Below are 14,845 nucleotides of genomic sequence, written 5' to 3' on the forward strand. Positions count from 1 at the left end.
TCAGGCGTATTTTGCGACAAAATGAGATCATTTCCATTTTAGTTTTTGTGAAATCAGTTCTCTGATTGGGAACAAACTTTAGTCCCAGGTTGAGCACTGATTCTTCGTCCAATGTTAAAATTTTAGACGACAGGTTAACAATGGTTGATGGAACCTCTAGGACTTGTAAGAGTTTTTCCGGGTGCGCATCTCCCATGGTATTTTTTGCCTGGGTTTCGATTGTTGTCCCTTCTCTAAAAAAGAGACTTGCTTTTTGTTATTATTACCTCTTGCCGTAGATCCCGAAGAGTCGGATGAGGATGATGTTTCAGAAAAGGTCTTAAACCTATTCCTGGATCTCCCCTGGTAATTATACAATGCCCCTCTTGAATCAGCCTGGGAGTAAAAGTCGTCTTTCAAAAATGGATAGGTTTTCTCCAAGGTGAAGGATTTTGAATCCCTTTCGTATTGGATGGTTTTGTTGTTTATGGCAGTGTCCCTGAAGGACAAGATTTCTTTCTCAATTTTCTCGAGAAGTGCTTTGGCATCAGACACCACCTGGCTCTCCTGGATACTTTTGGTGACCTCCTCAATTTCTTCTAATTCCTTTACACAAAGGCGTTGGGCGGTTTCGATGGTGTGAACCATCAAGTCCCTGCTGCATTTGGTGTTTATGCAACTAAAACCCCTTTTATATTCGGTATCCTCTGTGAAAATCACAGGCACATTTTTTACCTGAAGCCCCCAAGGGATGGTGCCACCCTTCAGGTGCCTCAGAAGAAAATGGCCGTGCAGCTCTGTTCTAATATGTTTTTTACTTAGTCGAATCAATTTGTCAGATTCATTTTGTTGCTGTGCAGAGGTACTGAGTGAGATGTTTGAAAATGGAGCTGAGGCTATTAGAGACTGAATATGATTTTCAGTAAAAGATAGGGTGTCCTTCTCGGACATACCTAGGAGGGACAGAACGTCTCTCCAAGTGAAATGAATCACTAAAAGTTATAAGCACACCCAGTTTCCGTGGCGTATGCCCACTCTCGCGGTTAAAAACCGCTCTAAAGTGTAAATAACAAGGAGGTAGGTCCTTGGGACGTATGGTCAACTGGACCCTCTGTAATATTTATGAAAAAACAAGTGTTGGCCATACAGGGTGATTTTAGTCTCCTTCGTTTAGAGTGACAAAATAAAGTTATATTTCAAAATTTGTCTGGTATTATTTATTTTATACCTTTTAACTTTTAAATTTTCAGAAAATTCACAAAAATACTTTACAAAAAAGACACACCTAATTACATTTATCATACAATCTGTTCAATCATATGAATATTTTACACAAGACAAACAATACATATATCTAAATTTCATATATACAAAGACTCATGCAACAACATCATTAATCATATTTGCACTGAGAAAAACAGAGAAAAGATTCTCTATACTCAAAAAGGAGAAATCAAACGGAGATAACAGTCTATGTACACAATAATGCAAATTAAACTGAGAGTATGAATCAAGAACTCAGTCTAACACAAAGACAATTGTTTCAAGCAGTTATCAATTGCTTCTCTCCAACTGGCCGACGCGTTTCGAACTCGCTATTTTAATTAGCGTGTTCTCGTCAGGGCGTAACGACTCTATCCTGTAAGGGTCATGCAAAAATAAACAGAAAAATGATGTCAGTTCTTACTGGGTCTATTATAGCCTAATTAGATTAACAAGCTCCAACTCATAAGTTCATACCTTATAAAAACTTCATTGGTGAGTGGGGTTCAGTGGGCGCTATAAATTCCAATCGTGAAATCTAGAAGGAGAATGGAATCAAAATCAATTCTACTTATCCAATGGAGAGCCAATTGTCTTTTGCCACACACACGGGAGCCTCGCTCTTACCTGCGAGTACTCACGTCTTTGTTCAAAAATTATTTTGACTTCGTGCACAGGGGGGCCCCCCTAGGTGCACTAGAACCTGTCAAAAAACGGGAAGCATAGTCACTTCACCTATTCAGTATCCCTTTGCACTACTACGTTTGTCAAAAATATGCGCGTGTAATCAAATACCTCCGTTTCGGTTTTGACAAATGCTCAAACAGCCACTCGGTCTTGGTTTATCCTCGCACGGTAACCGGCACTTCCCAATCACACGTCCGCGGACGTACAGTGTTAATTGTCTGCCAAGACAAAGACAGAGAGGTGCGTTCAGTAACCAAACCACCCCTCCACCTTACATCCCGCATCACACAACACCGATCACGGATCAAAACTAAGGTGGTATCGGCACCCATGGTCCAACATTTTTTGGAACAGGGTCACTCAGAGACCGATTTCAAGTGGACGGTCCTATATACCATAGGACATATGAAAACAGTCTTGGATGTGGATGATGTTTTACTTAGGAAAGAAGCCTATTTAATCCTGCGATTTAATAGTTTCCAAACTGGGTTAAACTCGATGTCAGAAATTTCTAGGCTATAAAAATCCTGTCTCATATCTAGATCCCTTTGCACGTTTTTCAAAACACGTTTCCTTTTCTAACTGTGTGTCCTCGTGATAAATACCGAAAGCCCCCTAAAAACCTGCCAAGAAATTCATGTTATCAAACCCTTTGCGCGTTGTTTGAAGTAATTAACGCGCGTTTTCTAAACACCAAGTGGACTACATGTCCCAGGAATCCATCCGACACATAACAATAAATTAGTCACGCCTCTTTCAAACATGGCGCATTGATGGATTGCTAGTTCGAGTGAAGTGAGCCGAGTGAGCTGCGCTAACCAGGTATTTGCTCGCAGCCGTTGTAAAACTGTGACCTGATCTCATGTAAGGTGGAGGGGTGGTTTGGTTACTGAACGCACCTCTCTGTCTTTGTCTTGGCAGACAATTAACACTGTACGTCCGCGGACGTGTGATTGGGAAGTGCCGGTTACCGTGCGAGGATAAACCAAGACCGAGTGGCTGTTTGAGCATTTGTCAAAACCGAAACGGAGGTATTTGATTACACGCGCATATTTTTGACAAACGTAGTAGTGCAAAGGGATACTGAATAGGTGAAGTGACTATGCTTCCCGTTTTTTGACAGGTTCTAGTGCACCTAGGGGGGCCCCCCTGTGCACGAAGTCAAAATAATTTTTGAACAAAGACGTGAGTACTCGCAGGTAAGAGCGAGGCTCCCGTGTGTGTGGCAAAAGACAATTGGCTCTCCATTGGATAAGTAGAATTGATTTTGATTCCATTCTCCTTCTAGATTTCACGATTGGAATTTATAGCGCCCACTGAACCCCACTCACCAATGAAGTTTTTATAAGGTATGAACTTATGAGTTGGAGCTTGTTAATCTAATTAGGCTATAATAGACCCAGTAAGAACTGACATCATTTTTCTGTTTATTTTTGCATGACCCTTACAGGATAGAGTCGTTACGCCCTGACGAGAACACGCTAATTAAAATAGCGAGTTCGAAACGCGTCGGCCAGTTGGAGAGAAGCAATTGATAACTGCTTGAAACAATTGTCTTTGTGTTAGACTGAGTTCTTGATTCATACTCTCAGTTTAATTTGCATTATTGTGTACATAGACTGTTATCTCCGTTTGATTTCTCCTTTTTGAGTATAGAGAATCTTTTCTCTGTTTTTCTCAGTGCAAATATGATTAATGATGTTGTTGCATGAGTCTTTGTATATATGAAATTTAGATATATGTATTGTTTGTCTTGTGTAAAATATTCATATGATTGAACAGATTGTATGATAAATGTAATTAGGTGTGTCTTTTTTGTAAAGTATTTTTGTGAATTTTCTGAAAATTTAAAAGTTAAAAGGTATAAAATAAATAATACCAGACAAATTTTGAAATATAACTTTATTTTGTCACTCTAAACGAAGGAGACTAAAATCACCCTGTATGGCCAACACTTGTTTTTTCATAAATATTACAGAGGGTCCAGTTGACCATACGTCCCAAGGACCTACCTCCTTGTTGTTTCATGTCTTGCATCATTCATGGATGAATGTGTGGATTAATGTAGGGTCAGTGATTTCCCTTGCGTCAATGATGTGCATCCTGTGGGAAGCCAGTCAGAGGGTACTACATAGCAATTTGTGTAACAGGTTCTGTGGACACCACAACAGGGACACGCATCAGCTACTTCCTTGTCCGGACATGGACTGAACCACTCCCAGTGCCCACGAGTCACTTTTGCAAGCCCTGCGCTGTACTGGCATACAGCAGGTCAGACCACTCCGCTAGCGCTCCGAGGGGGGTCCTCATTGCTACCCATCACAGGCGTACTCGCTGGTGGTGTGCAGGTCACTGGTCTAGTTGTCATCATGTCACAGCCACTTCCTGAGTGCAGGTTTGCACGCACACCACACCCATCCGGCACAGGGGTCACAGGCCATGTGACCTCGCAAATATAACGGTCTGACGCCGTCACATACCCCTCTGCCGGTGGTGACTGGATGACGGACCTGAGACCTTGAGGCTGGCACGGGCCTACCACCACGTGGCACTGCCTGGGCTTGAACAGGGTTTGTGGCACACTGTGCATTGCGGCCGGCACAGGTTCCCCACCACGTGATGCTGACTGGGGTTGAACAGGGTTTGTGGCACACGGTGCATTGTGGCCAGCACAGGCACCCCGCCATGGGACGGTGACTTTGGGTGCACTGAGTCATTGCCACCATCACAGGCTGCTGAGCGGGTGTGCAGACTGCGATGATGCCCCGTCCCGGCGGTCTGGACTGCTCAGTGGGCTGCGCTGGCCTACCGCCACGTGGCCTCGCTTCCAGGATCACAGAGTTAGTGGCACCCATTGGGCTGAGCGGGTGTGCAGCCAACGATGGTGCCGGGTGCCCTGGTATGTCCTATGCCATGGAGTAATCAAGATCCAGCACCAGACGTGAGACCTGGTGGCCTGTGTAGGGTGCCATGTCCGTGGGACCGGGGCTTGTGGCTTGCAGCGGCGCGTGGTGTGAACTCCTGTCTACACGCCTGTGGCGGAAGGTGAGCAGTGAGGCCCGGGTGTGCATGGAGGGGCATGCTCTGAAGGGCGGCGGGAGGGGTTGGGGTGCCTCTGCCTGGGTGTGCATGGGTGGGCGGGCGATGTTGTCTTGTACAAGTGTGTGTACTGTGCCAGTCATGTATCTGGACTCTGTTTCAGATGATGGCTCTGACTCCGTTGTGGGACCTGGTGTACTGATATACATACTGGCAAGTGGTTGGAGACACACCAGTGGCAGCAGGTGAGCAGTGTGGCCTAGGTGTGCAGGGGCGGCACTCTCTCTCCCTGTTCCCGTCTCTTCTTCTCTCTCTCTCTCTCTCCCCCTCTCTTCCTCTCTTTTTCTCCCCTCTCTTCTTCTTCTCTCTCTCTCTCTCGCTCCCCCTCTCTTCTTCTCTCTCTTTCTCTTCTTCTCTCTCTCCCCTCTCTTCTTCCCTCTCTCTATGTCCCCCCTCTTCTTCTCTCTCTCTTACCCACTCTCTTCTTCTCTCCCTCTCACCCCTCTCTTCTTCCCTCTCTCTCTCCCCATCTTCCTTTCTCTCTCTCTCCCACTCTCTTCTTTCTTATCTCTCCCTCTCCCCCTCTCTTCTTCTCTCTCTCCCCTCTCTTCTTCTCTCTCTCTCTCTCTCCTCTCTTCTTCTCTCTCTCTCCCCCTCTCTTCTTCTCTCTCTCTCTCCTTTGCTCTCTCTCTGTCCTTTGATGTGCACAGGAAACACCTTCTCATCATGGTTTTTGTCTTGCAGGCTGTGACCTACAGATTGTCCCGAGGGGAGCCGCCATGTGCCTTCATTTCATATCAGTGTTCATTTCAATAATGTTTCATTGGTTGCTTCAAAAGTGAATGTGTGATGCACATTTCTGTAACAACAGATGCATGTCACCAGTTGTGATTGTGCGACATCAGGCAGATTATTTTGTACATGTTTAGGTGTAGCTGATGTGGCATGTCTTTGGTCAGGGGGGTGGCAGGGAGGGGTGGTCCTGGGGGTGGTGTTGGTGTGTGTTGTGGCCCTCTTGGGTGTCTTTGCTGTATGTTCAGTTGCTCCATGGCATCTGTTTGTCTTCAGGTGTGGCTCTGGGTTGTGCTGCCTTTTGTGGTGCAGGCTGTGGTCCGACTTTACACCAGGTCAGAGCAGGTGTTAATTTCCTGCTGCTAACGTGCCTTATTGCATGTTTTGTGTTCTTATTGTCAATCTAGCTGGTCATTGAGAATGTTGAGGTGTGGTGTTGTCGCAGCTTTTTGCACGGGAACACCTACTCTGCATCTCATTAGCGATAGTTGCGGGGGTCCTCTGCGGCAATGTTTTTTGCGGCTGCTATCGCCTGTAAACTGGTGCTGTGGGCTGTTAACGCCAGCTTGTGAATGGGGAGGTAAATTTATCACGACTTTGGGTGCGTTAAAGTGCTGTTAATTCGGCGATAGCGCCTTATGAATATGCCCCTGAGGGTAACGGGGAAAGCCAATAAGGTGCTAAGCATTTGATGGTAAATGGATTAGAGCATGAATTATTGGTAGAGGGTTAAATGTAAAGGATAAAGAACAGAAACATAAGTGGTTAAGGGCATAACGTTAAGGGTTTATGGAAACGGGTTAAGGTTAAGTAGTTGTAATCACTTGAGAAGGTAAATGTTTATTGAAAAGGGTAAGGTAAAAGTCTCAAGGTGAATACGCTAAGAAATGGTGACAAATAAATGGCAAAAGGTGTTTATCAACAGAATGACAAAGAAATACTAAGCGATTAAAAAGCTGCAGTGAGATGATAGACAAACAAACAGCAAGCAATGACATAGTGTGCATACTTCTTTCTGCTATGATAATTTATATTGTTAATCAACGCATAGCATATGGGCTTGGTGTCATTATTCACAGCTTCAGGGGCAAATATTAGCAACTGATTATAGAGGAATACAATAATTGGTCTGGTCTGCAAAGAGAAAGATGAAATATAAACACATAATTATGTTAGTCGATATCCATCAATTCATTGCACTCGCTGAGTAAAGTTATTATAAATCCCTGAACACTGCTGTTCCTCCTGATATAAGCACTATGGGGTGTATTTATGATGTTTGTGGAAAAGGACAGCACAGAAAGTCGCCTTGCTGTGCTGCCCTGTATCACAGGGAAAGGGCAGGAATGCCCGTATTTATCCAATATGGCACATTCCTGTCCTTTTCCTATGCCCTCTTGCCGTTTTGGCAGCCAAGTGCCAATGCAGGCACCCTTGCACCATGGTGCAAGGGTGCCCATGGTGCCTGTGTTATAGCCATGGTGGTTTTTGTGCAGGAAGAGGCACTTTCCTGCACAAAAACAATCCTGAGAGGCTTTTTCCTCTTTCTATGTGAGCTGCAGAATGAGGATTTTTCTCCTTATTAAACCTCTCCTGGGGAGGTGTATCTTATTTGGGCATTCCCAGGTTTACAAGGTCTTGTAAACCTAGAAATGCATTAAAGCCATGGTAGTTACATGGGAACACCCACACAATGCCCATGAAACTCCTACCTAGGACAGAGTAATGCAACACAGTGATTTGCGCTGCAACGCAAATCAGGTTGTAAATATAGCCCTATGCGGTGATTCAGGATGATTGGCATCACAATGTCTCACCATCACATGCCATTTGAACATTCATGCAGTAGGTACAATTTCTATTCCTGAATCGTTGCTCCCTGGATTTAAGAGCTATAATTCTTGTGTGTGCATTACCGGCAACCAATCCAACTACGTTTAAAAAAAGTACTTAGCAACAGTTAGTTCATCATTGGTTTTTTTAAACCTGATATTGTATGTAGTGCAGCACCTTACACATCATTATCATAGCATCAAACAGTTGCGTTGTGTGAGACAGTAGGCGGTGAGATTATTGTTTCTGGAAAGAAGTCAGTAGCACAGAATTGCAGGACACGCAGGAACCTCACAAACACAGGTACTGAGTATGGATGGTGGTGCCTGGTCAAAATCTGATCAGAATATTATTCAGGAATTCAGGAGTTCTCACCAATGATATATGTCCCCAGAACCTGTGGTGACCCTGCCTTAAACTTATTATACATATTGTCTAAATCTGCACTTTCCTACTTTGTGTATATGTCGTATCATACTCTGCAGCCCTTGCAGCCTTTTGTGTTCCTTCTGCATTGATGAGAGCAGCTCTTCTCCTTCAAGCATTCAAATGTCAAAGCATTAGCAGTCATGTATCCTTTCTCTATGACCCAATAGTAACTTGTTGTCTTAGTTTTTCAACTAATTTTATACTTCGATAATGTTGAAAAAACAAATCCAAATACAGTTTTAAATGAGACCTAATCCACACATTTTCTCATTAATTCAGAATCTCTCCTGTCAACATAGCCATGCTTATGGGAGGAAAATCTACGAGCGGCATAACAGAACTTGTAAGTGAAAAAATTAGGAAAATAAAAAAAATGGAACTATACCATCAACTACATTCCAGGCATAGCTACAAACCAGAAAAGGAAGACCGCAGGACCTACCTGCCGACAGGGAACCGAGCGCCCAGCCCGCAACCCAGAAGAAGGGGGACAAAGTGGGCACCACCAACCACTAACCGAGACAGGACCAACTCCGCGAGGCACAACCAATCGTCAAATGTTAACCGAGGGACAAGGAGACCACTGTGACAACCGAAGGCACCCACAAGGAAACGGGTTTGTATCCTACCAATATATTGTGATTTCCTACGCTGGTGTATGTTCGTATGGTGCTTTTGCTTGTCCGGAAATGCTGGGTTTTCCCGGTTCTCCTTCCCCGGACCGGGCCCTGCGATTCCTGTGCGGTTTTTACATCCTTTTTACCCTGGAGGTGTTGGCATTGTTTGGGCCCGGCTCTTCGATCCTCCTTGCCTTGGGTGTTTTCTGCCTGTGGCCTTACCTCCCTTCCGCCCATGTTCCTGACGACTCTTGGTTGTTCGGCTGGGTCGGTCCTGGTTGCTGGGTGGCTGTGTGGGCGCCTAGGTACTCACCTCGGCGGCTCGCTTCCTTCTTGTGGAACATTCCTGGGTCGGTTTGCTTGGTCCCTGGGTGGGGCAGTCGCACACTATCGTGCTGCATTCTCCTCCCTGCCTGGCTCTATGGGCCATATTATCAAGAATGGGCGATACATTATTGCCGCTTTTATCAGCAGGAAACGGCCGCTAAAGCGGCGATAATGGGCTTGATGATATGCCCTTGTGAATTCCCATAGAATCTCAGCCCGGGCGTCGAGGCTAAGTGCGGAGAGGACAAGGGTAGTTGCCTGTTTGAGCCTGTTAGGGGGGGAGAGGACAAGGGTAGTTGCCTGTTTGAGCCTGTTAAGGGCGGAGAGGACAAGGGTAGTTGCTTGTTTGAGCCTGTTCAAGACTGGTCGGGACTAGGGCCATAAATGCTGCCCTTTTTCTCATTTAGCAATACTCAAAACTCCTTTTTACTCATCCAAAAGCATCCTCCTATTGCTAAGACCTAAAAAATATATATATATATATATATATATTTCACTCTTTTATCCCTCCACTATCCTTTTCAATCGAAATTAACAGACTAACATGTTCACTTCTCAAATTCCATATTAAACTATACTAATATGCTACCCAAATAACTGAATAACATATCCACTACTCAAATTACTTCATACTTTTTTACTACACTAATTTTCAACAGTAATCCTTTATGGGTTCCGGAGTGGCATGCTACTCGCCAGAAAAGCGATTCAACACCCGTTAGGGGTAACAAGTGCTATATGAATGCAAATCTTTCTTCCCCTTTTATCTCTCCGCTATCCTTCTCACTCCAAGTAACTGACTAATATCCACCACTAAAATTACTTCATATTTCACCATATTAATTCACCACTAATCCTTTGTAGGCTTCCTGAATAGCGTGCGTCAACAAGCGCTACATAAATACAAACCGTTGTCCTCCTCTATCCTTCTGCTATCATTCTAAATCCAAATAACCGACTAGCCTATCCACCACTTAAAATGTACTTGCATGTTTCACTATACTAATACAACACTAATCCTCTATGGATCCCGGAGTAGCGTGCTACTCGCCGAAAAAGCGCTTCGACGCCTCGTCAGGGGTAGAAAGCGCTATATAAATGCAATTACAATACAATACAATACATGATGGACGGGGGCCTACTTGGTGTTTCTATGTGTGCTGCAGTGTGCCTAGGGTATCAGGGACATGTTCCACTATCATTGTGCGTGTGCAGTGTGCTACACATAACTGTGCATGTGTGCCATTGTGCCCATTTCCCCCGTGACCCCAGCCCCTGGTCGTTACTCACCCTGTTGCTGTTGGGTATGGTCATATTGAGCTGTGTCCAGACCCCCAACTCCTGCCACTGTCTCCACACTGGTAAATGTGGCCACCATTTCCTCCAGCTCATCCAGCTCCTCCTGTGGTGCAGGACTCCCACCTCCATTCGTTGTTGCTGCCTTACTGTTGGCAGCGAGTTTCTCTTTGGTCTGGCTTTGCACATCATGCCATCGCATCCTCACCTAATCCATTGACCTCCTCGACACTCCGACTGCATTGATGTTGATGATGGTCTGCCATATTTCCGTTTGGGTTTCCACTGCTGCAGTGGAGGTGACTAACAGTTGTTGGCAGTGTTCTGTCACCTCTGTGACGATGGTCTGGTCTTCCTGCGGACTGAATCCCATCTTCCTCTTCTCCTTGCCTTTCCCTGAACACGAGGTTCCTGGCTGGTCCTCCGTGGGGCTTGTGGGGTTTGAGTTGTCCTCTGCACTCGGTCCGGGTGCATCCATGGTGCTACGCAGTTTGATTTGGTTTCGGTGGTTTTTTTGTTGTTGCTTTTATAGTGCATGTTCCCACAGGACGCGTGGGAATTGCAGGCCTGTCGCTGGTTGTCGCTGATTTTTGTATATCTGTATTGCAACCTTTTGGGCATTCGTATTTCGCATTTTCTGTGCATCGCGTTGATTTTTACCCAGTCATTTGGCATGTTATCCTGCTGCTATCACATGGTGCTGCCGGGTTGGAAATTGGACGATAAGACGGTGTTATTTTGTCGCGATAGACTGCGATATGCAAAGTTGCGTTTGCGAATGGTTTTCGCACGTTCTTGAGAATATCCCCCTACATGTTCTATTTAAACTGCAGACAGAAAGAGACAGTAGTATGATTACCCTGTTACAGAGTTTGCAACACAAACTTCATCAGTTGGAATTACCAAATCTGCTGTCGTTGGAATAATTTAGTTTGTCACTTGTGAAGTTGTTTTGGCAACAAAAAGCCACCATAAGAAAATAAAAGTAATGCTATACCATCACACACTTGTAACGAAGCAAATAAAGTGATAGAGAGCATAAGGAAAATATGTTTGTGTTTGGAATTCACATGCATCTTTGAGATACTAATATGCTCTGCTTTTTTTTGTCTAGTACACATTCGCTGTAGGCGCCTCCATCATTGCTGCCTCCACCACCATTACCAACACCACCATTACATTATAACCATTAGAACCCCCATGATTGACACCAACACATCACCATCATTACAAGCATAACTACCAACATCATTACAACCATCATTGTCACCAACTCAACCAACATTAAAACCATCTCTACCAACATCACCACCACCATCTCACCACAGCCAATGGCCTGGCTTTAATCAGCAGGCACACGCAAATGCAGGCTAGAACAAAGGATATTTGTGTGTTTAAGCACACTAAACTGGTTTACCTGATCTTGTTAATGAAAGTGACTAACTTCCATCTGTGGGAAATTTTCTGATCATGGCAAGCTGATATTTCTGGAAAATAATAGCACTTTGGAAACATATTTGAAGCTGATATTTGAGGGTTAAAGTATCTCTAGATAAAAAGGCTTTTATGCCAATTTTTGTTCCTTGGGACCAAAGGGTACGTGCTGTTATTGTAGGTTTATCATGCCTTGTCTGAAGGTGTCAGAAATTGGGTTATTGGTGTAGGGAAGTGGAAGCCCCATTCAGCCAATAACCACAATCCTTGTCAGAGTGAACCACAAAAGTCTCTAAATTAGCCTGTGCTTAACTCTTTGGTGGCTTGGTGCACAGGCTTAACTTAGATGCAATGTGTAGAGTATTTATGCAGCACACAAAACAGTAATAAAATGTAAAACCACACCACAATAAACTCCCAAACCAATTTAGAGAAATACAGCACATACAAAAAAATTATACCAGAATGACAAACATTCAATCAGTAGAACTGGAGATGTCTAACTTTAAAGGTTTTAGTAAAAATAGCTCCTAAAAGCACAAAGCACCACTCAAGTTTATCTGGTTATGCTAGACCAGGGGAAAGTCACAAGTTCAGGCCATCTGCGATAGAGCATGGTTCGGATACAGGGACTAGGTTAGTCCCACAGAAAAAGTGACCTTCTCAGACCGGCACAAAGAGTTCCATTTGAATTGCAGTGTAAACAGGAGGCCGGGCATCGCAGATGGTCATCACTGTAGGGTGAAGAGCCAGTCAGTCATCGGGAATGGTCGCTGCTGTATCTTTCATGGGTGATAGTCTTGGTCTGTTGCTGCTGTAGCATGAAGTGCAGGCCTCGCTTTGGCAGTAGTCACTGTCAGTTGCTGTCGGTGCACCGAGCAGGTCTCATCAGAACTTTGCATCGGTGGTCATCGTTGGCAGCAATCTTGGTGCAAACAAGCCCACTTGTGGTCGTATGGAGCCAAATGTCAGTATTTTCACTTGTTGTTTCAGGGGAGTACACCCTGATGCCAATCCAGACTCCAGGAATTGGAGGAACCTCTTGTGGATCAGGAACTCAATCCAGCAGAGGCCAGCAGGACCCTGGCAGGTCCAGTTGCGGTAGGTCGGTTGGGCACTTGCAGGGAGGCCTCTGAAGCTTGTTGATTCCCTGTAGCTCACACAGGAGGTAAACCAACTAACCTGTCGAGGCACTCAGGTTAGCCTGGGATCAAGGCAAACAGACGGTACTTCAAGTAACAGGGCAGTCAGACTGTTCTGATGAGTGGGTCTAAAGGTCCAATATTTGTACCTGGTGTCAGCCTTTGTGCGGGGGGGGACTCCCTGTCCTACACTAACCTTACAGGTAAATTAAATGTGACAATTCGGCGAGTCTAATTTTACCATGATTGAGGAGAGAGCACAAGTATTTAAGCACTGCTCAGCAGAGGTAAAGTACACAGAGTCCTAAAGGCAGCACAAAATAATCAGGAAATCAGGAGTAGTGAAGGTAAAAAGTTCGGGAAATATAGCCCCACAGAAGACAGGTCCAACATAAGGCATTCAACATCTATATTTATAACGCTTTATATGATAATATAATTTTTGCTTTATGAGACATGATCATCCAAGACTGATTTAACCAATCTGCTACCTGATTCTGCCGACTCTCCGTGATTTAAAGCCTTATTTAGAGTTTGGCAGATAAGATTCTCCATCACAAACTCAGCGGATGTCCTGTCCTGTCCTCTGTATTTCAAGTGCATTAAAGCCTATGGCACTTGTAATAGAGCAGAAGGGATATTAGCCATGTTGTGACAGAGGATCCTGCCTGCCAAGCTCTAAATAAGGCACTTAGTCATCATGTTATTATAAGAGCTGTTAGATGTTCTTTAGCTCTACTCTCTATCACATAAGAACATATGATGGCCAGATTTGTGTACGTTTTGAGTTTCCACTCAGTCTCTTCTGAATACATTTTCTGTCATATCATGTTAATGTGAAAAAAAAGAGATGAAAAGAGTAGCATACATTTTGAAAAAAAGCTGTGCCATGTGTATTCACTAACAAAAATTCTAAACTTCCTCTAGCTCATGCAGCTTTTTTTGCAAATCTTTGCTGAAAATTAAACTGTATTACAACAGTTTTCCAGTTTTCTCAACTTTTTGGGGGGAGAATGAGCCTCAACACTTCTAGGGATGGTAAGGCTTGTATGGCCCTCAATAAACCATTTTACATATTTTTTCAGTGCCCATTCATAATTTCTGAAGGCCAGATTTATCAATGGCTTGCATTGCCCTTTGCACCACGCTAAGTGACTTAATGGCAGCACAAGCCCTTATCTGAGATTTACTATGCCACTCACAGCCCCTGTCCGTGTCTCTGAGTGGCATAGTAAATCTGGAGTAACAGAAGTAGCTGCCTTGAGTTACTCTGCCCTGGGAAGGTGTTCCATGGGTGAAGAGTGGGTGTACCCACGCATCCACCAATTGTTTAAGGGGCATTCCCAGATTTACTAAAGCTAGTAAATGTAGGAATGTCTCAAAATACCACACCTTCCTAGGGGAGGCATAGCGAGGAAAAATATGTTTATTTCTCCTGGTCTTTTCCTCTTTCTATGTATGCTGCATTCTGCAAGGAAAAATCCTTAGTGAATTGTTTGTTTGAAGGAAGGTGTCCCTTCCTGTGCAAAAAGAATTGTGACTGTAACACAAGCACCTTTACACCATGGTGCAAGGGTGCCTGCATTGTAGGTTGGCAGCCACAAGTGTGCCAGCACAGACAGAGAGAAAGAATGTGTCATATGTTAGTAGATATGAAGCATTCCTGCCCTTTCTACTTGACGGAGCGCAGAAAGTTTTCTTGCTGCATTTCGGTGTACCAAATATTAGTGAATCTGCATCTGAATTTTTAGTTATTATATATTAAAATTGTCCTGCCAAATGCGTTCACTTTTTTATGCTGCTGTAGCGTGAAGTGCAGGTCTTGCTTTGGCAGTAGTCACTATCAGTTGCTGTCGGTGCAAAGAGCAGGTCTCATCAGAACTTTGCGTTGTTGGGCATCTTGGGTGGCAGTCTTCGTGCAAACAAGCCCTTCTGTGGTCGAATGGTGCCAAAATGTCAGTATTTTCCCTTTTTCTTTCAGGGGAGTACACCCTGATGCCAATCCAC

This window comes from Lissotriton helveticus, chromosome 5_1 (genome assembly GCF_964261635.1).
Source record: "Lissotriton helveticus chromosome 5_1, aLisHel1.1, whole genome shotgun sequence".
In the NCBI taxonomy this organism is placed as follows: Eukaryota; Metazoa; Chordata; class Amphibia; order Caudata; family Salamandridae; genus Lissotriton; species Lissotriton helveticus.